The sequence below is a fragment of the Crinia signifera genome, chromosome 4 (genome assembly GCF_055691185.1).
Source record: "Crinia signifera chromosome 4, ASM5569118v1, whole genome shotgun sequence".
Lineage (NCBI taxonomy): Eukaryota > Metazoa > Chordata > Amphibia > Anura > Myobatrachidae > Crinia > Crinia signifera.
The window spans coordinates 15,427,633-15,453,160 of NC_139220.1; the positions used below are offsets into that span (position 1 = coordinate 15,427,633).

General features: G+C 50.9%; 1 protein-coding gene and 1 long non-coding RNA gene across 2 annotated transcripts in view; one reads left to right on the forward strand and one right to left on the reverse strand.

The window, feature by feature from the left end:
• LOC146073766 (uncharacterized) overlaps window positions 1-2,378 on the reverse strand; it is a 30,162-nt gene extending 27,784 nt beyond the window's left edge. The window contains exon 1 of the long non-coding RNA XR_014473311.1: window positions 2,336-2,378. This is a non-coding gene — a long non-coding RNA (uncharacterized LOC146073766). The remainder of the gene's footprint in view (window positions 1-2,335) is intronic.
• TMEM178B (transmembrane protein 178B) overlaps window positions 1-25,528 on the forward strand; it is a 291,738-nt gene that overhangs the window by 51,721 nt on the left and 214,489 nt on the right. The window lies entirely within an intron of this gene.

The window sequence follows — 25,528 nt, forward strand, 5'->3', positions numbered from 1 at the left end:
CCGATCGTAACGATCGGGTGCAGTGAATATATGAATATGTAATGAGCGGCTCGGCTCCGGCGCCCCCTGCTGGCTGCTGTGTAAAAAAAAAAAAAAAAAAAAAATTTTTAAATTAAATATATATTAATAAAAATAGCATGCCCCTCCTCAAAATAAAATTCCTGATTTTTTGACACCAAATGTAAAAAACAAAACACTTTATTTTAAAAGTTCACATTCCACTTCTCCATAAAAAGATAGCGATTGCTACTCGGTGAATCATGGCGAAAAAAACCTTCAAATGTATTCGCCATGTGGTCATTGAATAGGGTGATTCACCGTTTTTGTCAGAAATTCGCTATAAAAACATGGCGAATCAGGCTCATTGAATACCGCCCTAAGGCTGTACTGCAATTTGCTTTTGGAGAAATAGAGGGCTTTCGGTACTTATGTAGTAACTGGGCTGCCGATTTTGAAATCGGGTCCATCGCATCGCATCGCACCCGACCATATCGCATGCGATGCGATGCGATGCGATGCGATGGACCCGATTTTTCCATAGGATTCAATGTTAAAATGGACTGAGTCCATTTTAACATGGAATTCAATGGGAAAAAGGGGTCCTTTTCATACCCCTACTATCCAAGTGGGCATGGAGTTGGATATAAACCTGTGGCGAGCGTAGCGAGCCACCGAGCCCGAAGCGTGGCGAGCGTAGCGAGCCCCGCGAGGGGACGCAGAATACCGTCCCCTCGCGGGGCTCACTTCGCTCGCCACGCTTCGGGCTCGGTGGCTCGCTACGCTTGCCACAGGTTTATATCCAACTCCATGCCCACTTGGATAGTAGGGGTATGAAAAGGACCCCTTTTTCCCATTGAATTCCATGTTAAAATGGACTCAGTCCATTTTAACATTGAATCCTATGGAAAAATCGGGTCATCGCATCGCATCGCATCGTATGCGATGCGATGCGATATCGCATCGCATCGCATCTGATTGTATGCCTTAACTTAAGGCATACAATCAAAAAATCGGCAGCCCAGATACTACATAAGTACCGGGCTTTCTCCTAGCAACATTTCTGCAACGGCCATATTTGTGTAGCCTTTTTCTAGTGATAGAGTCATAAACTTTAACATTTACCACTCGGACAGAGGCCTATAGACCATTAAATGGAGCTTTTAGGTTCTTTGGGGTTCTCCGAGCATCATACGGACTGATCTTTGGGGACCTTTTTGCCCCGATGTCACTAAATGCTGGAAGGTTTAAGCAGGACCCGCAATTCTCCCCGGCATGCCTGGGTGTGTTAAGTCAGCACCATGCGCCTGCGTCCACCTGTGAATCAGGCCCTTTGTGAGGAATGGAGTATATCCTGATGTGTAAGAACACAGACCTGAAAGTGTTTGTACTTTCCTCTCCATCCATTACACTGTGGGGGTTATTCTGGTTCTTGTCTGGCGTCTGCGCATTTAAGCGCATGTGCAGATGCTTGATGCGAGCGGGCGCGGCGGGGTGATAGTTTGCCATCCCATTTGCACCTAGCAGTGCGGGCGGGGGACGTGGGATGACGGTGAAGGGCTGCGCCCAAGGGAACGCTGGGCGCACCTATGCAAATGCCCCCGTGACGCACATGCGACGGGCGGGCAGCTGATGTCTTCGGATGCCAGCTGCCCTCCCACTTCCCGCGCAGGGCGCCCGCACATACAGAGGTGTCTTAGATCTGCGAGCACTTGCAAAATCATTTGCTGTCAGTGACCATCGGATGATTTTGTCTCCGCACACAAGGCTGTGAATGGATGTTTATGCAAAACATCGATTTTCATGCCTGCAGGGGATCGCAGGGGGGGGGGGGGGAGATCGGCCATGCAGGCGGCATTTGGTGGACTTGCATAGCTGCAAAACTCGCTGCTTTGTGAGTGAACCAGAACAAGGTCCTGTCTCCCTTCATTCTGGGCCTCTATTCCAGTGAGATGCAGCTAATTGCATAGCAACTGGCGCTATGCAGGAACTATCGGTGGGAATTTAGCAGCAGCAGCAGCGTCGCGGGTACAATTAGACAGTTTTAACTCTATATCTCTTTTTTTTTTTCCTTGCTAATTACACATTCAAGGCTGATTGAATTCACTTGTAATATTAATTTTGGACTTGCAACATCTCACTCTAATGGGGCCTACACACATAGCATAGTTATCCGGTGAGAACACTGGCCCTACCTGGCGATTAAGAGATTAATATCCAGCATGCTGGATATCGGGCCCGCCGACAGGGGGGTCTGTGGGGTCTGTAGTCCCGGGCCCTGACAGAGAAGGGGGCCCAGACCTGGTCCTACAACTATAAATGTTAAATAGATCCTTACCAGCTATCTATCTGCCTCTGATTTCTGTCCCCGTGGTGTGTCCATCGACTCTGCTGCAGCCAGACTCTGCAGGGGCTGCTGGGACATGTAGTTTTTTTTAAGTGTCTAGCAGCCAGGCACTTAAAACAAAACTACATGTCCCAGCAGCCCCTGCTGTCCGGGACCAGAGCAGAGCAGACCAGACCAGACTAATGGATGCCTGAAAGCAGTTCTCACTTCTCAGTAAGAGGAGATCATGGTGCACTGCCTGTGCGGATGAGGGGAGGAGGAGGACCCAGGCCAGCAAGTCACAGGCATCCAAAGCAAACACTGCAGCAAGGATCCCCCTGTCAGCCCCCACCACAGTGAGTACTTGTATTATATATTCTTCTTCAGGCTGATCTCTCTATTGCTCCTCTCTCTCTCTCTCTCTCTCTCTCTCTCTCTCTCTCTCTCTCTCTCTCTCTCTCTCTCTCTCTATTTCTCCTTTCCCTCTCTCTCTTCTGTTTCTCACACTGTCACACACTCATCAGTTTCCCCTATTCATTCTCTCTCACCCTCCCTCTTCCATTTCCACCTATTCCCTTCTCTATCTCTCTCTCACACACACATATACATACATACACATATCTACAGGGGGGTCCTGTCTTTTTTGACAGTCCCAGGCCCCATCATTTCTGATGGCAGCCCTGCTGGATATTAATCACCGGCAATAGCGACGCAAGGACCCATGCATTGCTATCGCCATGTCCCCACACGTGGAGCGATTTAGGGGATTTCCTATCGATCTAGTGATATCACTTACAAAATGTCCCTAAATTGCTACGTGTGTAGGCCCCATAAGGTGTCCATGCTTGTATGTGGGCAAATTAAGTTTAGCGGAGGAGCAGACAGTTTCGTGTAGGTGCACAGTCCTGTCAATCAGGGAGATTAACGGGGTGGGAACAGGGGGTCAGTACACATGGGCCCCCCTCTATCTAGGGGCTCCCTGTGGTTGGCATGTATTTTTCAAAAAAAGGTAAAGGTTTTGTGCACGGGAGTGGGGTAGTGCTGCAGCTTCACCTATCTGCCAATGTGACAATGATTAATAGTGCTGAGCATCGGGAGCCAAGACACACTGACTGCACAAGTGGAGGCTGAGAGGCCTGTGCTGAGTTCTGCTTGGTGGAGCTCATCATATGCTTCTCAGGCCCATGGAGGACAGCAGGAGCAGCCTCGTCATGGGAGGGTTTTTAATTAGAGGCAGTGCTGAGCCTGTCAGGGCTTCTACAGAGTAAGGACAAACACAGGCTTTTCATGTGGTAAAATATATATAGCGAAAAGATGATAGGCACTCCCTTTCAATAGAAATAACAATGATGCCCTGGTGCACAATGCAAGACAGGGATATACCCAGGCTGTAATATACAGTGCGGGAACCACCGGCACTCACGGGACTTGTAATAAATGATGCAAAAAGTCAAGCTTGATGCGGCAACGTTTCCAGCTTTATTGCTCGTCTTCTGGCTCAAAGTACAACTGTACAAGCACTCACCTAAATAGAGAACACCACCACCGTGCAGGGGATCCCACGCTCCCGTCCCGGTGTCCAGCACCAATGACGTCACACCCTCTGCGGCGCAGTACCCCCCCCCAGGCAGACGGCATTGTCTGCTTTGTGGCAATGGAAGAGGTGGGAGTCAGTCTGGTGTTTCGTCACCTAGCTAGAGCTCAGATTAATGGGTGACTGTGGCAGAGTTATCTGCGGGCAGAGATTACACATTAGATGCCTTCTCTAATTGATTCCAGAATGTGTTTATACAGAAGATAATACAATTTTTATCTCACCCAGCGCTTAGCCCCATTTATTGGTGACTCTTCTGCGGAGTTTGCTAGCAGTGACACATGATGTGCCACTAGTCACTGATAGCGGGGAACATGTGCCGCTGGTCACTGATTGCGGGGGACTTGTGTTGCTGGTCACTGATTGCGGGGGACTTGTGTTGCTGGTCACTGAATGCGGGGGAACCTGTGCCGCTGGTCACTGAATGCGGGGGACATGTGCTGCTGGTCACTGAATGTGGGGGACGTGTGTTGCCGGTCACTGAATGTGGGGGACATGTGCCGCTAGTCATTGATTGTGGGGGACATGTGCCGCTGGTCACTGATTGCGGGGGACCTGTGCTGCTGGTCACTGAATGCGGGGGAATCTGTGCCGCTGGTCACTGAATGTGGGGGACATGTGCCGCTGGTCACTGAATGCGGGGGACGTGCCGCTGGTCACTGAATGAGGGGGACATGTGACACTAGTCATTGATTGTGTGGGACATGTGCCGCTGGTCACTGATTGCGGGGGACATGTCCCGCTGGTCACTTAAAGTGGGGGACATATGCCGCTGGTCACTGAATGCGGGGGACATATGCCACTGGTTACTGAATGTGGGGGACGTGCCGCTGGTCACTGAATGAGGGGGACATGTGACGCTGGTCACTGAATGTGGGGGGACATGTGCTGCCGGTCACTGAATGTGGGGGACATGTGCCGCTGGTCACTGAATGTGGGGGACATGTAATGCTGGTCACTGAATGTGGGAGACATATGCCACTGGTCACTGAATGTGGGGGACATGTGCTGCCGGTCACTGAATGTGGCGGACATGTGCCGCTGGTCACTGAATGTGGCGGACATGTGACGCTGGTCACTGAATGTGGGGGACATGTGCCGCTGGTCACTGAATGCAGGAACATGTGCCGCTGGTCACTGAATGCAGGAACATGTGCCGCTGGTCACTGAATGTGGGGGACATGTGCCGCTGGTCACTAAATGCAGGGACATGTGCCGCTGGTCACTGAATGCAGGAACATGTGCCGCTGGTCACTGAATGTGGGGGACATGTGCCGCTGGTCACTGGATGCAAGGACATGTGCCGCTGGTCACTGAATGTGGGGGACATGTGCCGCTGGTCACTGAATGTGGGGACTCACTGATTATAAGCATTGACAACAAAACTATTTATATAGAAATTATTGGCAGACATTTTATGTACTGTTCATGTGTATTATATGCTGATCATTGAGCTGGACATTTGGTGGCTGTATCATTACTTCTGGCTGGGGTATGGAGCTAGTTGGTTTGTGTATAGGATACAGGTAGATGGTTTTTATGTTCTGTAGATAGAATTAGAATTCTGGGCCGTTGCACTTTGGGAAATGTAGACTTTGATCACAATTTACGTCAGGCGTATTTGTGTCAAGAGATATTTATGATGAGAGCGAGCGTGAGTAATGTGACATTAAGTGTGAGCAAAGTGCACACTTCATCGGTATTCATCCCCAGACAGTCTATTGGTTCAGTACAGCTCTGAGCAATCCGTTACCAGCTACGGCTCAATGCCAGGTGCATCCGTGTCTAACAATAAGCGTGACGCTCGGCCCAGCACTACACAAACTCTCCGCATGTCCCAGAATGCCACATACCTAGGGGGTTTGTCCCAGACTGTTCCCAAAGTGCCCATGAATGCCACGGAGAATGATGCTTTCACCACAAAGAGGCACCGCGGAGGCAGAGGTGAGAGGGCAGCTCCGGAGTGTGGCCTCTATGTTATCTGTGCAAAAATAAGATTTTAGCTGCTCCAAACCAATCAATTATTAGCTTCTAGTGGGGGGGGTGTCGACAAATGTGATAAACCCATGTCAACCTTTTCATGTGTTCACCTTTCCATGTCAATATATTTTTTTGGAGGGGGGGGATGCAGTTGCGTACAGAATATAGGCATGCTGCATGTCATTTTATTTGGCAGAAGCTGCTTGTGTTTCCTATTTATTCAGTTTTGCTAATAAGATGCATTTTAGTAAAAAAAAGTTGAAAAAGACGCCCAGCGCTACCGCATGACATGGTGACTAGAAGGGCAGTCTAAAATAGAAGGAGACTAGGAGGCCAATTCAGGATCACTTCAGGGTTGCTTACCCTCCCGGATTGGCCGGGAGGGTCCCGGAAATCGGGTCCCCCTCCCGGCCCCCCGGAAAGGTGGGCAATCCTCCCGGATTCTGCCTCACCCTCCGCATCTCCCCAGCAGCTGCTCGGCCGTCTCGTTGAATTACCGCGATTCGCAGATTTTCACGGGGAGGGGCGGTGCTAAATAGGCAAATTGCACCATTTAACCCCGCCCCCTCCTTGAGGCCCCTCATATCAGGGGGGATTTCCAGTGCTGGGGTGGGGCTTGATGACGTCTACATCAGACCCCGCCACCAAACGTGATGCTGACAGTCTCCTCTCCGGGCTTACCCCGGAGAGGAGAGTTTAAAAATAGGGAAGTATGGATCACTTGTGTGATTCAACTTCACCCCCAGACGATTTTGGCTTTTTACCGCGCCAATCAGAATCCGGACCCAGATGTACGCGGACGCATCTGTAGATGTAACAATACGAGATGAGGGACTTACCTCCTTGTATAGTCGCCTGTCCATATAGGCCTAGTAACCAAATAAATAAACACGGCATATTTACAAAGGTAACAATCAGTACTTACTGTCCCTTTAATCTCCGAAGTACGTCTGACCCAAATGTAGAAAGGGAACAAATCCTCTATAAATGTCAAGTTTCATACAACAGCGGCTAATTTTAGACTGTAATATTTCATTGCGGACCCAGCGCCTGCGATGCTGAATCCCTGAGCAGCGATCAGAGCACAAAGTATGTTCCTCTATGTCTGTGATCACTGTCGCTGCTCCCAACGCACTGTCTGGGTCATGGCAGCCTAGACGGCAGCTGCGGAGATGGGCGCACGCATGGCCCACTATGGAAATGTGACAATAAGGTTGTGCTATGTAGATATGTTCAGATTAACACCGCGCAGCTGAACGCACGCTCCCCCACCTCTGGCCTTTCCCGCCCCAGTGCAGGGATCGTATGCAATCGCCCGCACATTGGAGAAATCCTTTGATGGTTACTTACCTTCAAATAATTGATCCTCCTACCCCTGCCACACACAGCCGCCGCATAATCCAGGAGTCATTCAGCGGCTGCGAAGAATTCAGGGATTTCCAGGAGAGCGCCGAGCATCATGCGACCACCCCTAACAGACAAAGGAACACCTGCGTTGGGCTGGGCACTCCCAGCCTTTGCTATGCCTGGTAATGCCGCACTGAATCGCATCATTGTAACCGCACCCAGTACCGGTAATCTCGGCGTGTATGACGGAACAGGGGGGGATGTACACGCTACGTGACCACTAGATGCTGACATAACGGTTATGATGTTCTGCAGTGGTCAGCTCTTACCTCTGCCGGTTCCCAGCTGGTCCCCACCGCTGGTGCCTGCTAGTCTCCGCTTCTGGTCCTGACCTCCGTAGTGGTGGCGTAACCAGCACATGTGCAGTAGCTTCTTTGGTATTGCACATGCACTGTCCCCCGGCTTCTATTGGCTGCTTCGGCAGCAGTCGATAGAAGCATATTCACGGTCCCGTGCCTGGCGCATGTGCAGGGAACACCTCCCCATGGGACTGCCTTGGGTGACTGGCAGGTCGGACTACCAATAAGAAGTCACTGCCAGTCACAGTGCAGCCAGAGCAGTCTCACAGACTACATCTGGCTTCACACAGTGGCAGATTTTACCTGGGGACTGGCCACCGATTTTCTGTCATTTAACGGGCTGGTGACTAGTCATCTATAAACAGTGTTAGGACATTATCACCCAGTGGTCACAATCATTGCTAGAAAGCTTCAATGGGGCATTTATTTACCGTCCTGCCTTTACGTGATTGCGCGCCTCTTTTGTGCACATTTTTGTACCATCAGTGTTTTTGTTTTTTGCTGCCTGCCTTGGACACAACCTGATTGGAAGCTCAAATCTGTATTGTATGCCAGGGCAGTGACATAAACAGCTGTGCCTGGTGATATAGAGGCAATTCGTCAGCGTCGCCATGCAGAAACATTTTGACGGAGCGGTGCTCATTTATTATGTGTGACTGGTGACGGATGGGTGGGTGGCCGTGTGCGGGGGCGGCAGGACAGTGCTTAATTGGATGACATTTACCGTTATCTCATCTCCATGTTCCCGCGGCGGAGACGCTCCCATATTCGCCTGTCATTCCCAGCAACACCGCGCTCTCCGTCTGTGCCACACTGCTCTCAGCGTGTGCAAATGTGGGCGTCTGTATTGTTATTTTTGTGCTTTTGATGACAAACGCAGGAGACATTAATCCGAGGCCGGTGTCTGCTCTCGCTGTTTGTGTTTAAAAATTGCACCTACAGTATTTGGGCTGCACCCCGCCATTTGTTATGCGGATACAAGTCTCCCGGAATTCCACGGATCCGGGGGAACTGCAGGAAAATGCAGGAGAGACAGATGGGCAATGGGATTTATCATCTTACAGTTCTCAGTAGGCTATTTCTGCATCAATATAATACACAGAACATGTCAGCGTTCCAGAGTCTTACTCACATCTACACAGGGATTCTGGTAGCACGGTCCACATTACACAAACGCAGCACAGTGTTTTAACAATGGGGGTGTACCAATGAAAACGCTGAGCCGATGCCTGCCGGGGGTGGCGGGTGGTTGATGTCACATGACATCGGGGCGTTCAGCCAGGTGGCTGGCAGCGTTTATGGGCTCGCTAAGCAACGTATGTATGCTGCTTAGTGAGCCTTAATGAATGAGCCCCAATATGCCATGCTAGTAATAAGCATTGTGGGGACGGTAAGCAGGGGCGCAGTTATCACGGGCGCAGGCCCCTTAGGTGAATGTGAAATTCCATAAGGGTGGGCTGTTAAAGTGGGAATCCTCTCCGCCTATCTGTTTCTCCGTCCACAGCTGCAACCGCCGCAATTGCGTGGTTCTAGGAGCTAGAGGCCCATCTGAAAGCCCTATCCATAGGCACAACTCAACTGTGCTGGGGGGGGGGGGGTTCAATACTTGGAGGGAGATATAAAGTACCAGCCAATTAACTCCTAACTGACATTTTCCAAACACAGCCTGTAGCATTGCAGTTAGGAGCTAATTGGCTGGCACTTTATCTCCTTCCACTTTGAATGCCCGTTGCATCCGTTCTCGTTCACATGGAACCGCTGTTGTCTGCATAGCAGGTCAAGCAGCGACAGAGACTGCGTGCTTCCTGTCCCCAAACCTACTGTGGGCGGGATGTATTAATATACATCGCCGCCCTTCGCCTGCCAGCTGCCGCGATGCTACCGCATATGTACTACTAGGTGATTCATCGCGCCCTACGGGCGCTCTTCACACCGGCGTAAGGGGCTACGCCCCTTAATTTGTGAACATTTGTATTGTGAGAAATATGGTTAGAATTGTATGAAAGATGCCCTGTATTGCAGCTTCTGGCAGTGGGTGAGGGTCCAGCGTGGCAGCACAGGAGTACCGGATGGTGGCCCTGAGTCAGTGTCTCCTCCTACTGGGTGGGAGTTAGGGTGCATGAGAGCAGGAGGCTGGGATATGAGGCATGATAGGGGTATGTGGGCAACACAGCGTCAGCGATTACCCAGTGGTGGAAGTTACGGTTCAGGAGAGCAGGAAGCTGGGTAGTGATAGGGGTGTGTGGGCATACGGGGGACTAAAGAGGGTGGTGGACACTGTGCAGCTTCTGCCAGTGGGTGAGGGTCCAGCGTGGCAGCACAGAAATACAGGAGTCAGTGTCTCCTCCGACTGGGTGGGAGTTAGGGTGCATGAGAGCAGGAGGCTGGGCGGTAAAGCATGATAGGGGAATGTGGGCAACACAGGGTGAGCGGGTCTCCACTGGCGGAAGTTACGGGGCAGGAGAACAGGAGGCAGGGCAGTGTCCTCCCACATTGATGGCAAAAGTATTCAACATCGGCCATAAACCATCGATGATTTGAAAATCATTGATGGTCGATGGGCAGCCCTAGAACTGGAGGAGGGTGGGGGACAGTATGCAGCTCCCGGCAGTGGGTGAGCGTCTCCTCCCACTGGGAGGGAGTGAGCGTGCATGAGAGCAGGAGGCTGTATAATAGTGGTATGTGGGCAAGACATTGATAAAAGTTGTGGCGCTGGTGCAGAGGGCAGTGGGGAAACCTGCAGTGCGGCAGCCAGGGCCGGATTTCCCACCTAGGGGCGGTACCTGCTTGTGGTGGTACAGGATCCCCCATTGTCACGGGGGTACGTGAAATGCGGGAGCGGGGGCCGCGGTGGTCCGCTGGGGGGTGGAATTGCCGGAAGGGGGTCTGGGGGGTCTGCAAATTGCGGGAGGGGGGGTGGTGTGTGGGGATCCGCGGTTAGCGGGAGGGGGTCCGCAAATCGTGGGCGGGGGCGCGGGGGGGCTTGAATCGTGGGAAGGGGGGTCCGCAAATTGCGGGAGGGGGGTTGTCGGGGTTAGTGAATTGCGGGAGGGTGGGGGTTGCGGAGGTCCGTGAATTGCGGGAGGGGCGCGTGGGGTGCCGTGAGTCAAGGGGTGGTGGTGCGGGGGTCCGTGAATCACGGGAGGGGTCATGAATCGCAGGAGGCGGGGGTCGTGGGGGGGCTGCGAATCGCAGGAGGGGGGGTGTGGGGGGTTGCCGTGAATTGCATGAGGGGGGCGTGAATCAAGGGAGGGTGGGCGCAGGGGGGTGGTGCGGGGGTCCGTGAATCGCGGGAGGGGGGGTCGTGGGGGGTTCCGAATCGCAGGAAGGGGGGTATGGGGGGTGCCGTGAATTGCGTGAGGGGGGCATGAATCGCGGGAGGGGGGGTCCCCGAATGTGTGAATTACGGGGCGGTCGCAAATCGCGAGAGGTGCCGAGGGGGCCCGCAAATCGCGGGAGGGGGGCGCTACGGGGGGTTTCGTGAATCGCGGGAGGGGGGGGCGTGGGGGGTTGCGAATCGCAGGAAGGGGGGTGTGGGGGTGCTGTGAATTGTGTGAGGGGGGCATGAATCGCGGGAGGTGGGGTCCCCAAATGTGTGAATTAGGGGGCGGTCGCAAATCGCGAGAAGTGCCGAGGGGGCCCGCAAATCGCGGGAGGGGGGCGCTACGGGGGGTTCCGTGAATCGCGGGAGGGGGCGGCGCGAATTGCGGGAGGGGGGGGGTCGCAAATCACAGTAGGGGGGGGGGGGGTGCCGTGAATCGCGGGAGGGGGGGTCGCGGGGGGCCCTTTTAATGCCGGGAGGGGGGGGTCGCAGGGGTCCCGCGAATCGCGGGAGGGGAGGATGCAGGGGTCCTGCGAATTGCGGGAGGGGGCTCGCGGGAGGGAGGGGTCGCTGGGGTCCCGCGATTTGCGGGAGGGTCGCGGGGGTCCCGCGTTTTGCGGGAGAGGGTGGTCGCGGAGGTCCAGCGAATCGCGGGAGGGGGTGGTCGGGTCTGGGACGGATATTAGACAGCACTTACATCGACAGCCATTACATCGACACCATTAGTTCGACAGCTCAATAGGTCGACATGGTTTTAGGTCGACATTATGTCATTATGTCGACAGCTCATTAGGTCGACAGCTCATTAGGTCGACATGTTTTTAGGTCGACACTGCCGTTAGGTCGACAGAGTCTATGTTGACAGTCAAAAGGTCGACATGGGTTTTTTCACTGTTTTTTGGCCGAAATGTCGACACAGTCGACATGGACACAGTTTGAAGTGTACCGCAGCCGCTCGCTATGCTTCGGGCACGGTGCCTCGCTGCGCTTGGCACACTATTTTATTCTCCCACCACGCCCTAGTGGATAGTAGGGCATGAAATACCGCCTGTCGGCACATGTCGGCTCAATAAACAGTGAAAAAACCCATGTCGACCTTTTGACTGTCGACATAGACACTGTCGACCTAATGGCAGTGTCGACCTAAAAACATGTCGACCTAATGAGCAGTCGACCTAATGAGCAGTCGACCTAATGAGCTGTCGACATAATGACATGTCGACCTAATGGTATGTCGACCTAAAACCATGTCGACCTATTGAGGTGTCGAACTAATGGTGTCGATGTAATGGCTGTCGATGTAAGTGCTGTCTAACAATAGTCCGGATACCGGGGTGGTCGCGGGGGGGTCGCGGGGGTCCCGCGAATCGCGGGAGGGGGGGGGTCGCGGGGGTCCCGCGAATCGCGGGAGGGGGGGGGTCGCGGGGGTCCCGCGAATCGCGGGAGGGGGGGGTCGCGGGGGTCCCGCGAATCGCGGGAGGGGGGGGGGTCGCGGGGGTCCCGCGAATCGCGGGAGGGGTCGCGGGGGTCCCGCGAATCGCGGGAGGGGGGGGGTCGCGGGGGTCCCGCGAATCGCGGGAGGGGGGGGTCGCGGGGGTCCCGCGAATCGCGGGAGGGGGGGGTCGCGGGGGTCCCGCGATTCGCGGGAGGTCGCGGGGGTCCCTGCCCAGCGGAGATGGCGCGGACGGCTAATGGTAAATAGGAAAATGCGGTAAAACCCCCATTTTAGCGCATTTTCCCTTTAGTACATCCCGCCCTGAGCAGGACGCTGTGCTTAAGAGGTTTGGGTTATCCCATGGTGGGTCCTGCGTTGGATGACCTGGATTACCCATTTACACTACCTCTCAACATGGGCCCCACCCGTGTCCAGCTCTGCTCAAATTCCGGGTTGGACTTCCTGGTTAGTTTTTGGGGGAGCATTACCACTAAGGCAGAACCCAGGTCGACCCAGCAATAACCTGAGATGTAGATTTGGGCGTCCAAACTGAAAACTAAATGACAGTTGAATCGAATTTACTGAGGTACTTCTGGTTCATGGAGCTTGCAGCTGGTTGTACGCTGTGTAGAGCGCCCTCTGTTTGGGACCCTGCGGCGCAGCTGTGTAACCGGAGTATTTGTCAGACCCGCCCTGTGTCTCAGAAATGGGTGAACTCTATACTGTCAAATGCCCGCAGTGTGCCAGTCGCTGTGCGCTACGACAGGTGTTTGGCACGTGCCCGCTCTCCGTCCTCCTGCTGCGGTCGCTGCCAGCTTCTGTTTGCTCAGAAACATGCCTTAAGTAAATTTCCTCCAATATTGACAAGAAATGAGCAAGATGGAAGCGTCTGACGCTCCTGACTGGCTGCCAGCAGCTCCGCAGCATCCTGGTCCCTAATGTTCAGCACAATGGTAAATACACGGCGACGAATCTATGTGTTAGTAAGCAGCGACGATGCAGCGAGGTGCAGTGTGCGAGATTCTATTCCAGGAGCAAGCAAATCCATTATTTACCATTAAATACGTATCACAGACAGCAGTCTGCACCAATCAGATTGCACCGCACTCGTAGACAAGACCTGGCCAGTTAGCGCAGTTACGTTGGGGGAAATGTACTAAGAAGGCCGATGACGTCTGTTCTCGTGTACAAACCGGTATGACCGGGATCGGCCGTAATCAGCTGGAAACACAAACGGAGAATATTTTCCGATGGTGAAGTCCTTCATATTCGGCTGCTGAATACGGACGAGGCTGAAGCATGCTTCTCTGTATAAAAAAATTAGAAAAATCTAAATTTGACAAAAGTTGTCAAACCTGCATGTTGACAGTTCTTATGTCGACCTCATCGCTGCTTGCCTCGCTCACCATTGAATGATTTTAATGCTGTTCGCTAATAAAAGTCTAAGGGGGGTATTCAATCTCATTTTATTCACCTCGTGCAGTCGACTTTATTATGGTTACGTTTTGCTCGACTGAAATATTTTTCCCTGCAAGCCGTGATCTCGCCAATTTAAAGTGTCAATCCTCGAACATTCGCAACATTGTATAAACTCGCCTTCGCGCCATGTCCGCGCCTATAAAAAGGCTTGTAACTCGTGTTCCCTCGCCTACTCCTGTTATGACTGGCTTTTGGTTAGATGCGGAGTATTGTTCCTGTGGAATTTCTTCACTTTTGTTCACGCGCATCGTGCAGAATCCAGCTTCTTTGACAGCTGTAACTTTGCAGGTAATTAATATATATTTTTTATTGGTTTTGGTCCGTGATAATGCTGTTAGCGTCGAGCCATGAACTCTGTACATCGTCGTGTTCAGATGCAAGGTAATGATTTTTTCTTGTTATTAACATGTCTTGTGTGGCATTTTTTTTAGGTGTTTATGATTGCGCACTGGTGTCCTCAGGTTGAGGGGCATGCTTTTGTTTGTCGTTTGTAATTATATAGTTAGTTCAGTGTGCGCCATGCATTTTTTCTTCGTGGTTTTTTGTATGGTGCGCAGTATGTCTTCTGATGTTGGTTTCTGTGGGGCTGGCGCAACGTGTCTCCGGGGTGGCTTGTGATGCTGGCCAGGGCGGGGCTGCCGCGCAGTGTCGCAGACTGTGTGTGCGGTTAGTGGTTTAATACCTCACGCTGTGCCATTGCCATGCTGGTCTATATGTAATTCTTTACATTCTTTTCCTATGCAGCTTGTGCTTTCACTTTCACAGTGTGAATTCACTAATCATATAAAAAAACAAGCAGAACAAACACATGTACTTCAACATGCAAACAAAGCCGTTCTCATAACGATAACAGCATTTGATACATGTGCTGTGTATAGTGGAGGAACAGTACACACCTTCTATAAACAAAAAGCTAATGCCATACAATATTCTCCAGGAAAAGTGTGCTTCTGCACCATATTTGTTGCTAGAAAATATGCACGCAGCATTTGCAAAACACATGCTGACAACACCGCTGCTGTTATGTCCTTCGCAAAACAAGTTATAATAATGGCCGTAGTAGCAAAATATGTATGAGGAGTAACAGATGGAAACCTCAAACTATTTCACAATAAAATACAAACATCACGCCTCAAGATGGAGGCGAGCAAAACACCCAGAATAATTGCCTAAAGTGTGTCGAGAAATACATCCATACCTGAACATTGAATAGGGTGCGTGTCAAATTGATTAAAAAAAAGGGTCCAAAGAGCTCGGCTACTCGAGATCACATAATCTGCCATAGCAACCAATCTGATTCTATCTTATATCTTCGAGAGGGTGCTAAATAAATAAGTAGAATCTGGTTGGTTGCTACGGGCAACCTCCCATCTTCAATAGAACTCCCATCTTAGTAAATTTACCCCTTAGGGGGAGATTCTCTAAACTAAAAATGCTGTAAAAACCCCGTTATCGGGTTTTTACCACATTTTGGGATGCTCTAAGCATCCCCCGCCGGGTTACCGCGATGGGGGGCATCTGGAGATGCCCCAGCGCCCCGCACCGACCCCCCCCCCTCACCTGTGTGACCTCCTCCTCCCTGCACTATGATCCTCTTCCAGGTGCAGGGAGGAGGAGAGCCCGGCGCAGCAGCAGCGCCGGGTAAGGGAGGGAGGGGTGAGCCACCGGGAGCTGCCAGGTCCCGGTGGGACCCACTGTCTCTCACCGCGAAGGACAGCTATTAACGCAAGAGCTCTCCTTTGCCATAATTATCGCATATGTTAGAGCATATGCAATAATTATGTAGGCGATGGGGGGCGATGTGCGGCAGTAAGGGGGCGCGGATGTTAGAGCACCCCCCTTTAGTGTGAAAGCGAACTGAAATTCTGAAAATGTATTGAAATATAAAAATCGAGCTGAAGGTGTCACTGACGTCATCGCCGGCTGCTTAGTCAGATGCTGCTAATGACTGACTCGCCGGGAATCACCATCTCCATGGAGAACAGAATTGTCTGCATGTAGCCTGCGATCTCAGCAAGCCGGAGTATAAACACCGCCATTTAATCTAATAAGCATCTGACTAACATCCGACTAACAGCCCTGCTTTGGGGATTTAGAGGGATTGCAATAATGCCGGGATAAGCGACAAAATCCCCATTTTCTGCCGCTCGTCCTCCCATTGTCTCGATAAGTGCATGTCCCTGATCCAATCAGCAGCCGCATCCGCAAACCGCAGATTACCACCGATTTTCCTGTTTCTTCTCCTGCTACCAGAGGGACCTGACATTGCCACTTCCTTGTCGATTCTGCATTTCAATGAGGCCCAAAACTAATTACACAATAACATAGATTGTGTACAGATCCATGTAAATCTCTTGCCAACAGGAGAGATTAGATTACTGGGTTATAATGACTTGTATATATTGGATAATAACAGCACTTTAATAATATACTGAACCAGCGCTGAACGGGGAACGCCGATCCCATAACACTGATATGTTAGGAGATATACAGGGAAGTGCTGCATATAACAATCCAGCATTTTACATAGCGTTCTAACCGTATCTGGTATTATTACGCCGGCGGAACTATTGTGAGGTGAGATTATTACAATGCATTAATATGGTGTCAGCATAGTCTGCGGCACCTCGTAATTGGATGGAAATGAATAATGTAAGCTTGCGGATGTGATGCCTTTATTAATAATTAACATTTACTATTATAGCGCCTGCATATGCCGTTGCTTTTTATGGGGCACTGTGGACCATGGGCATATCTACACAATAGATGCCTCACTGCTGAAAGAGTTTAAGGTGTCCCTGTCTTCTCCCCCCACACCCCCGGTACCTACTCGTTGTCATGGGATACTCCCTGCGGTTATGTCACTCATTGTCAAGGGACCCCCCCCCCCCCCTCACCCTTTAGCTGCCACCGCTGGGTCTTGCGCACCTGCAATAAAATACAAATATCTCTCAAAATGGCCGCAACCTCCTCGTATCCATAATAACTGTCTCCTCTGAGGCGGCAGACATTTTGGGAAGGACATTTTTAACGGGGGCAGGCGTGACGTACCCGCCTACAATTGTCTGCAGGTCCTGGTAGTGGTGTAACAATAGCCCCCGCAGACCTTCGGTGCCCCCATGTCACCCAGCGCCTCGTATTGTAGGGATGGCCATCGACCATCGATGATTCAAAATCATCGATGGAATATGGCTCATGTAGAATAGTTTAGCCATCGATGGGGGAGAACCAGGTGTGAAGCATAAATTAATATTTTGATTTATTTCACCAAGGACACACACAATACAGTAGCTCCGCCCCAACATCTGAGAATCACCACCCCCGTGTTTTGATTGGCCCACTATTGTCATTGATGGCACAATCGATGCCAAGGGCAACGATGACCATCCCTGGTACAAACCATACTCCTGATTTTTTTTAGCAATCACCCACACCCACAGAAAAGTTGTCAGCTCTCTTGCATCCCTAGTGAGGCGGGCAGGATGAGCAGAGTAGACAAGGAGTCATGACGTTGAATGGAAGAGGCGGGGCTAATGAGCGCCATTTAGCCCCGATTCTCACATGAACCACAAATTGCGTCCTGGCTCCTCCCCCTGTAGTGCCAAGCGTTGTCTGCTCCCCTGGGTGACTGTGGTGGAAAAAGTAAATGGGGGACCCAGGATCACCGTCTCATTGGCTCCTGGAGATAATAACCCCGGTCCAGCCTGCGGTGTGAACTGGAAACAGGGATATAGCTGGTGACAACGCTTCCAGACCTGCGACTGTTCCTTGAAACAATTTTGGCAGCAAATCAGGTTGCAGCAATTATCGTGTACATATTTCTGGCTGGGAAAATGATCTTGCCGGCAAACCAGACGGAATCTCGGAGACGCTGGAGACAGGGACTGAGGATGCGTTGACAAAAGCAAGGCAGAACCCAATAAACGATATAAGTAAATGCTTCTGAGAATAATCATGCGTTAGACAAATTAATAAATTGTTTATTGAATGGCAAGGGCATAATTTAATCTTCAGGGAAGAGAACAGAAGACAGCCTCCCCCATCTGTGTAGTGTACACACTGCGTGTGATGAAATCCTGCTCTCTGTAATTAAACTTTCCACTTACGGAGGGCCGGATACAGGCGCTGGCTGTTGTTTCCGCGCTGCAGGAGAGATGTGGGAAGCGGGGACGTGGGATTTCAGCAAGCTGATCATGTGTGGCGTTCCTTATAGAGCACATAGACACAGCAATATGTATATATATATGTAGCAGCCATACTGGGGGAACCTTGGGCGATATGTCGCAGACCTTGGCTGCATGTACAGAAGCACATTTCCTGCCTTCTCTATTATTTACAACCAAAGGGCAAGCCGACTGTTGTTCTCTATGTCATATACAATGATTTATGCGGTTGGTAGAGTAAAAACAATCAGGTTTGAAGTTGAACCAGAACTTTAATTATTGGGCCTCATGGCAAAATTGCAAAGGGACCACAATGCTTCTGAAGAGAAACCTCTAATCATAGGGGATGCACATGTTGGGGGAAATTTACTAAGAATACGATTCTTAATACGAATGCATACGACTGTTATAGCCATTTGCCAATTCGTATTCCGGAGGGGAATTAACAAATACATCTGCTTTGTATTTTCCGATGGTGTAAGAATTCGTATTCAGCGTATTTAGTAAGAGACAGGAGGAGGCTGAACAACACAGGGAAAGGAGGCTGAGAGACATAAAGGAGGCTGGAAGTCACGGGGAGGATGAGAGACACAGACTAGGGTGGTGGATATATAGATCCATGTCACCTGCTGTACGGGCAGCGTCGCACGTACAGGCCACGACCCCTTCTGATAGGCTACGCCCCCATTTTTTTTTTTCAAAAAGCCTCCGTTGGGGGTGGGGGGCAGTTTAACACCATTAGTTACTACACCGGGTGACACCAACCCTAGTGACGCCACTGACTGAGATGAGCTATATTAATATCTGTATAGACAAAAATATGTCACGGTATAATATAACAGGGGTTAAGTGTACATATAAGATTTAACTTTTATTAGGAAATTTTATTAAAAAAAGCTAAATATAAAAACACATAACAGGTAAGTGGGACAAACACAATAAGGGATGATTAAAATGCTGGTGTGAGTGTCTCCTGATGATTCTATCAATAAATCTCTCAATAATATGGTTTGTGATTACACTGATTAGTATTCTTTATTGCACATCCAGTATATATTTATTTAAGCATGAGGATGTGTATTGTGTATGTGACAGGGGAAACTCCTGCATAAGCAGTAATTGTCACTCTGCCTGTTATTCTCTAAATAGGCTCTGGTAGAGTATGAGAGACTATGGCCCTTATTCTGGTTCACTCGCAAAGGCAAATTCCTTCTCAAATGGACAAAACCATGTGCACTGCAGGTGGGGCAGATGTAACATGTGCAGAGAGAATTAGATTTGGGTGAGTTATTTTGTTTCTGTGCAGGGAAAATACTGGCTGCTTTATTTTTACACTGCAATTTAGATTTAAATTTCAACACACCCCACCCAAATTTAACTCTGTCTGCACATGTTACATCTGCCCCACCTGCAGTTCAGCATGGTTCTGCCCATTTTGAGAACAAATTTGTACTGCGATCAGATCTGAATAAGGGCCAATATACAAAGTAACTAGCTCAGTTAGATAAATCAGTCAGTGTGTTGAGTTGGTATTTTGATATCTATATAATTATTCAGTTGTTTAGTGATTCCCTTCTCATTTATTGGAGTGTAAATTCCTCCAGAACAGCCCTCTATATCAGTATACAACAATGGGAAGTATCAGTGCGGAGGAGCTTGTTGTGTGGCTTGTGTCGGGCAGTATATAGTTGGTTATACACAATTGCAATTATACCCCTTGGGGGAGATCTAACCTGTTCCCATATAATCTCTTATATATTTGGCTACATCTGTCACTCAAAGTGTGTCTGGAGCTGTAACGCTGGGTGGAGCCTCTGACTCACATGACTGACTCACATGACAGAGAACCAGCCCAGTGAGCCCACAGACAGTGCCAGACAGTCCCCCCCCCCACGATTCGCGCCAACCCCCCGGGCCCCCCCTCCCGCGGTTCACGGTGCCCCCCACGACCCCCCCTACCGCGATTCCCCACCCCTGACCCCCCTCCTGTCATTGCGGCAACCCCCCGCCCCCGCGACCCACCCTCCCGTGATTCACTGCAACCCCCCGCGCCCCCCCCCTCCCACGATTCGCGGCACCCACACCCCCCCCCCCCCCCGTCCCGCAATTCACGGCATCCACCCACGACCCCTCCTCCCGTGATTCGCGGACACCCCTCACCTCCTCCCCCCCCCCCACCCCCACGCGCGATTCACGGCAACCCCAAGATTAAATGGCACATGCAAAACACTGGCACGGCTATGGTCGACAATAAAAAAGGTTGACATGAGTTTTTGAAGATTTATTTTTCTTTTTTTTTAATGTTTTCATATTCATTCTCATGTGTCGACATGGACACCAATGAGTTGTCACACTTATGTCAACATTTACATGTGTTGACCTTTCTATGTTAATTTTTTCTTGTGGCAATTTTTTTCCAGTGACAACTATGTACACGTCAACCTAGACATCATCAACCAATTCTTTGTATAATATATAACACCTGTTCTGTTTTACTGTAGGTGTTTTAAGTCAGATCTTTTACTGCTACTATTACTGTTTATGTAAATGCATTCTGAATGACAGCAACATCCTACCATCCTTCTACAAGAATATATAACCAACTAGGTGATTCATCGCGCCCCGTGCCCCTCCCCCCTCCCGCAATTCATGGACCCCCCGTGCACCCCCCTCCTGCGATTCGCAACCCCCCCTCGCGCAATTCACGCCCCCTGCCACGCTTTGCGGACCCCCGCCCTCTCCCGCGATTCGCCGACACCTGCGCCCCCCCCCTCCCTTGATTCACGGCACCCCCCGCAATTCACGGCACCCCTAAGCCCCTCTTTAGTCCGCCGTATACTCACACACCCCTATCACTACCCAGCTTCCTGCTCTCCTGAACCGTAACGTCCACCACTGGGGAGTCGCTGACGCTGTTTTGCCCACATGCCCCTATCATGCCTCATTGCCCAGCCTCCTGCTCTCATGCACCCGAACTCCCACCCAGTAGGAGGAGACACTGACTAAGGGCCACCATCCTGTACTGCCACGCTGGACCCTCACCCACTGGCAGAAGCTGCACAGTATCTCCCACCCTCCTCTTTAGTCCCCCTTATGCCCACACACCCCTATCACTACCCAGCCTCCTGTTTTCCTGTGTCGTGACCTCCGCCAGTGGGGAGCCGCTGACTCAGAAACACCCTACTATACTATTGCACACACACACCTAAACAACATGCACACACAGCCCCCCCCACCCACAAATGTCACTGTACCATCCACACTATCAATGCACATCTTACTCTGTAACCGCTTTTTAATTAAACAAAACAATACACACCCCCTTCCACATCATATGCTCTCTATTTAACACATTTCACCTATAACTCAAGTTGCAATACAGGCATCTGTCATACAATTCTAACCATATGTCTCACAATACAAACGTTCACAAATTAAGGGAGCGCAGCCCCTTACGACGGTGTGAAGAGCGCCCGTAGGGCGCGATGAATCACCTAGTTCTGTATATAATTAATATTCGCTTGTGTCTATAAATGGATGAAATGCCGGGCTCTATGGGTGTGGTATGTCCATAGAATGTAAGGCTTGTGAGAGTGGCTAAGCCAGTGGTTCCCAAACTGTGTGCCTAGGCTCCCTGGGGTGCCTCGGGACACTGGCAGGGGTGCCTTGGGTTGGTGGACCAAGATCAATTCATATTATTTATGATCATTGTAACAGGTAAAACTAGTGCTTGTGGCTGCCAATCATAACATATGTGGACAGACAGAAGCAAATCCTGTCCTTTACCAGATAACTGTGACATATACACACAATGCACTTAATTAATCTTTTTTATTTTTCTCTAAATTTCTCGATAAGAAACATTTGGCCTAGGGGTGCCTTGAAAACATTTTGATGCTCTAGGGTGCCGTGATTCAAAAAAGTTTGGGAACCACTGGGCTAAGCGCTTGTGCCAATATGCTGCACTATCATTTAGAAGCCAGCGTGTGTACCTATACACACACACAGTAAGCTCTATGTTCTCCAAGTGGATTATGGTCGACATGCATTTAGGTCAACATGAGTTAAGGTAGACATTGAAAAGGTCGACGTGTTGTTTTTTCTAAACCGGAATGTCAACAGTGTCAACATAAACACTAAAGCATAGCACCGCGTCCCCTCGCATGGCTTGCTGCGCTCGGAACACTATTTTATTCTCCCCCCACGCCCTAGTGGATGGTAGTGCATGAAATACCGCCTGTCGGCACGTCGGCTCAAAAATCAGTAAAAAGCCCCATGTCGAGCTAATGACCCTGTCGATTTTTCCCATGTTGACCTAATGACTAGGTCGACCTAACCCAAGTCGACCTTAAGTCATGTAGACCTAAATGCATGTCGACCTAATGGTGTCGACCATCATGCTGGTGGCCCAATGACCGTATCCCAGGAGAATGTTGAAGCCGTTTTAGTGTTATGCAAAGTATTGTTACCGTGCTGGCCACCTTCCCGAGTTCCTGGACCTCCTCTTATCAGCACTGTGGACTGGAGATGCTAAGAGGATGACAGCAGTGTCAATCAACAAACTATGCGGATTACCTGCAGTAGAGGCATCTAATGAGACCTGCGTCTGGGAGCTCACTCCACTGACAGAACCTAGCAGCCGGCCAGGGACAGAGAGGGAGGAGGTAGCGCCTGGGAGCTCCCTCCACTGACAAAACCTAGCAGCCGGCCAGGGACAGAGAGGGAGGAGGTAGCGCCTGGGAGCTCACTACACTGTCAGAACCTAGCAGCCGGCCAGGGACAGGGAGGGAGGAGGTAGCGCCTGGGAGCTCCCTCCACTGACAGAACCTAGCAGCCGGCCAGGGACAGAGAGGGAGGAGGTAGCGCCTGGGAGCTCCCTCCACTGACAGAACCTAGCAGCCGGCCAGGGACAGAGAGGGAGGAGGTAGCGCCTGGGAGCTCACTACACTGTCAGAACCTAGCAGCCGGCCAGGGACAGGGAGGGAGGAGGTAGCGCCTGGGAGCTCCCTCCACTGACAGAACCTAGCAGCCGGACAGGGACAGAGAGGGAGGAGGTAGCGCCTGGGAGCTCACTACACTGACAGAACCTAGCAGCCGGCCTGGGACAGGGAGGGAGGAGGTAGCGCCTGGGAGCTCACTCCACTGACAGAACCTAGCAGCCGGCCAGGGACAGAGAGGGAGGAGGTAGCGCCTGGGAGCTCACTCCACTGACAGAACCTAGCAGCCGGCCTGGGACAGGGAGGGAGGAGGTAGCGCCTGGGAGCTCCCTCCACTGACAGAACCTAGCAGCCGGTCAGGGACAGGGAGGGAGGAGGTAGCGCCTGGGAGCTCCCTCCACTGACAGAGCCTAGCAGCCGGTCAGGGACAGGGAGGGAGGAGGTAGCGCCTGGGAGCTCCCTCCACTGACAGAACCTAGCAGCCGGTCAGGGACAGGGAGGGAGGAGGTAGCGCCTGGGAGCTCCCTCCACTGACAGAACCTAGCAGCCGGCCAGGGACAGGGAGGGAGGAGGTAGCGCCTGGGAGCTCACTATACTGACAGAACCTAGCAGCCGGCCAGGGACAGGGAGGGAGGAGGTAGCGCCTGGGAGCTCCCTCCACTGACAGAACCTAGCAGCCGGCCAAGGACAGGGAGGGAGGAGGTAGCGTCTGGGAGCTGACTCCACTGACAGAACCTAGCAGCCGGCCATGGACAGGGAGGGAGGAGGTAGCGCCTGGGAGCTGACTCCACTGACAGAACCTAGCAGCCGGCCATGGACAGGGAGGGAGGAGGTAGCGCCTGGGAGCTGACTCCACTGACAGAACCTAGCAGCCGGCCATGGACAGGGAGGGAGGAGTGTTTGTGTGTCCTGGCTGACAGCAGGTGTTTTATAGCCTAGGGTGGGGGTGATCGCCCCATTCGCCACCCTCTGTATCCGTGCCTGCATGGGTGGGATTTCACCTCAAGCGGGGCGGCGTGGGACGGCCTTTACCTGCTCGCTGGGCTGTATGTTTGCAGGTCTGAATTGGGCACAATCATTAAACAAAAATGCAGACAACTGTCACGGCCAAATATTAGACTATATTCCACTTAATGCCATTTTTACATATAGTTGCCAACATACAGTATATACAAAAAACAGGCAAAGAAAAGACCAAAAAAGTACTGTACTGTTATATATTCCTGCACATATCTGGGATTTAATGAACCAGAAAATACATATTCAATTATCTTTACTATCTTTTATATTTATTGACTGATTGTAACTGCGCAGTTTATATCACCTCTTGATTTCATTAATTTGTGCGGGAATGCCCGGTCACGCCCCCAACCCCCCCCCCCATACTCTGTCTCCGCAGGAGAGAGGAAGCGCTAGCACCGGTTCTACATTGGCACCAATGCTTGCGTTATCTCTGTGGGTGTGAAAGGGTCTGACACTGAGAGCAATGTATGCTACTCAGTATAAGGACCAAACCGCGCTTAGCCTCCAATCAACACTCTGCTAAACACCTTCCCATTGCGGGTTATATATATATATATATATATATATATATATATATATATATATATATATACCCAGTGGATCCGCTGTAACGACACCCACGGATTTATGTTATTGTTTTCTCCTTGAACAAGTCAAGTTTCCCCCCTGTGCTAATGTGCGAATAACTGACATAGAGTATGGGCAGCAACTAGGTTGACATGACTGAAGATCGACATGATTGAAGGGTGACATGGGTTAGGTTGGCAGGTCATTAGGTCGACACAAGCATTAGGTCAACATGAGGAAGTTGGACAGTCAAAAAGTCGACATTGGGTTTTTCACTTTTTTTGTCCCGAATGTCGACACGTGGGCACTAAAAAAGTCCACTTGCTGCGCTTACCGTGCTTCAGGCAACACTATTTTATTCTCCATCCATGCCATAGTAGATGTTAGGGCATGAAATACCGTCTGTCAGCAGATGTCGGTACCGAAAACAGTGAAAATCCCCATGTCAACCTTTTTGACTGTTGACCTTGCCCATGTTGACCTAATGACCTGTCGATCTAACCCATGTCGACCGTCCTGCATGTTGAACTAGGGGTATTGACCTAATGCTTGTCGACCTAGTGACCATATCCCCTTACTGGGGAGCACTGACTCCCCCAGATATAGTTATACACCCGTCCCATACACATAATGCAGCATGGAGGGGCTCAGTGAGGGCGGCAGTGTAGGTGTGTAAGTGTCTGATTGGGTCACACAGAGAATAAAAGGACATCTGTCCTGCCTCATAATCCAGGTATATCCTCACTCTGTCACAGGGGGTATTGCCATATAACCGGATCTCTGTCCTGTCATGTATCACTGAGTACTGATTATCCCACCTACACAGACACCAGGACTTGTTATTATTACCAATGTCTGACTGGTCTCTCCTGTCTATACTGGGATAACACATCCCCACCCTCCAGTAATCTGACTTACTGACATCCACCTCCCAGCAATGTCGCCCTGAGGAGAATCCCCTGGTGCTTATTACCTGATGATACTCAAATCTCTCTGGTG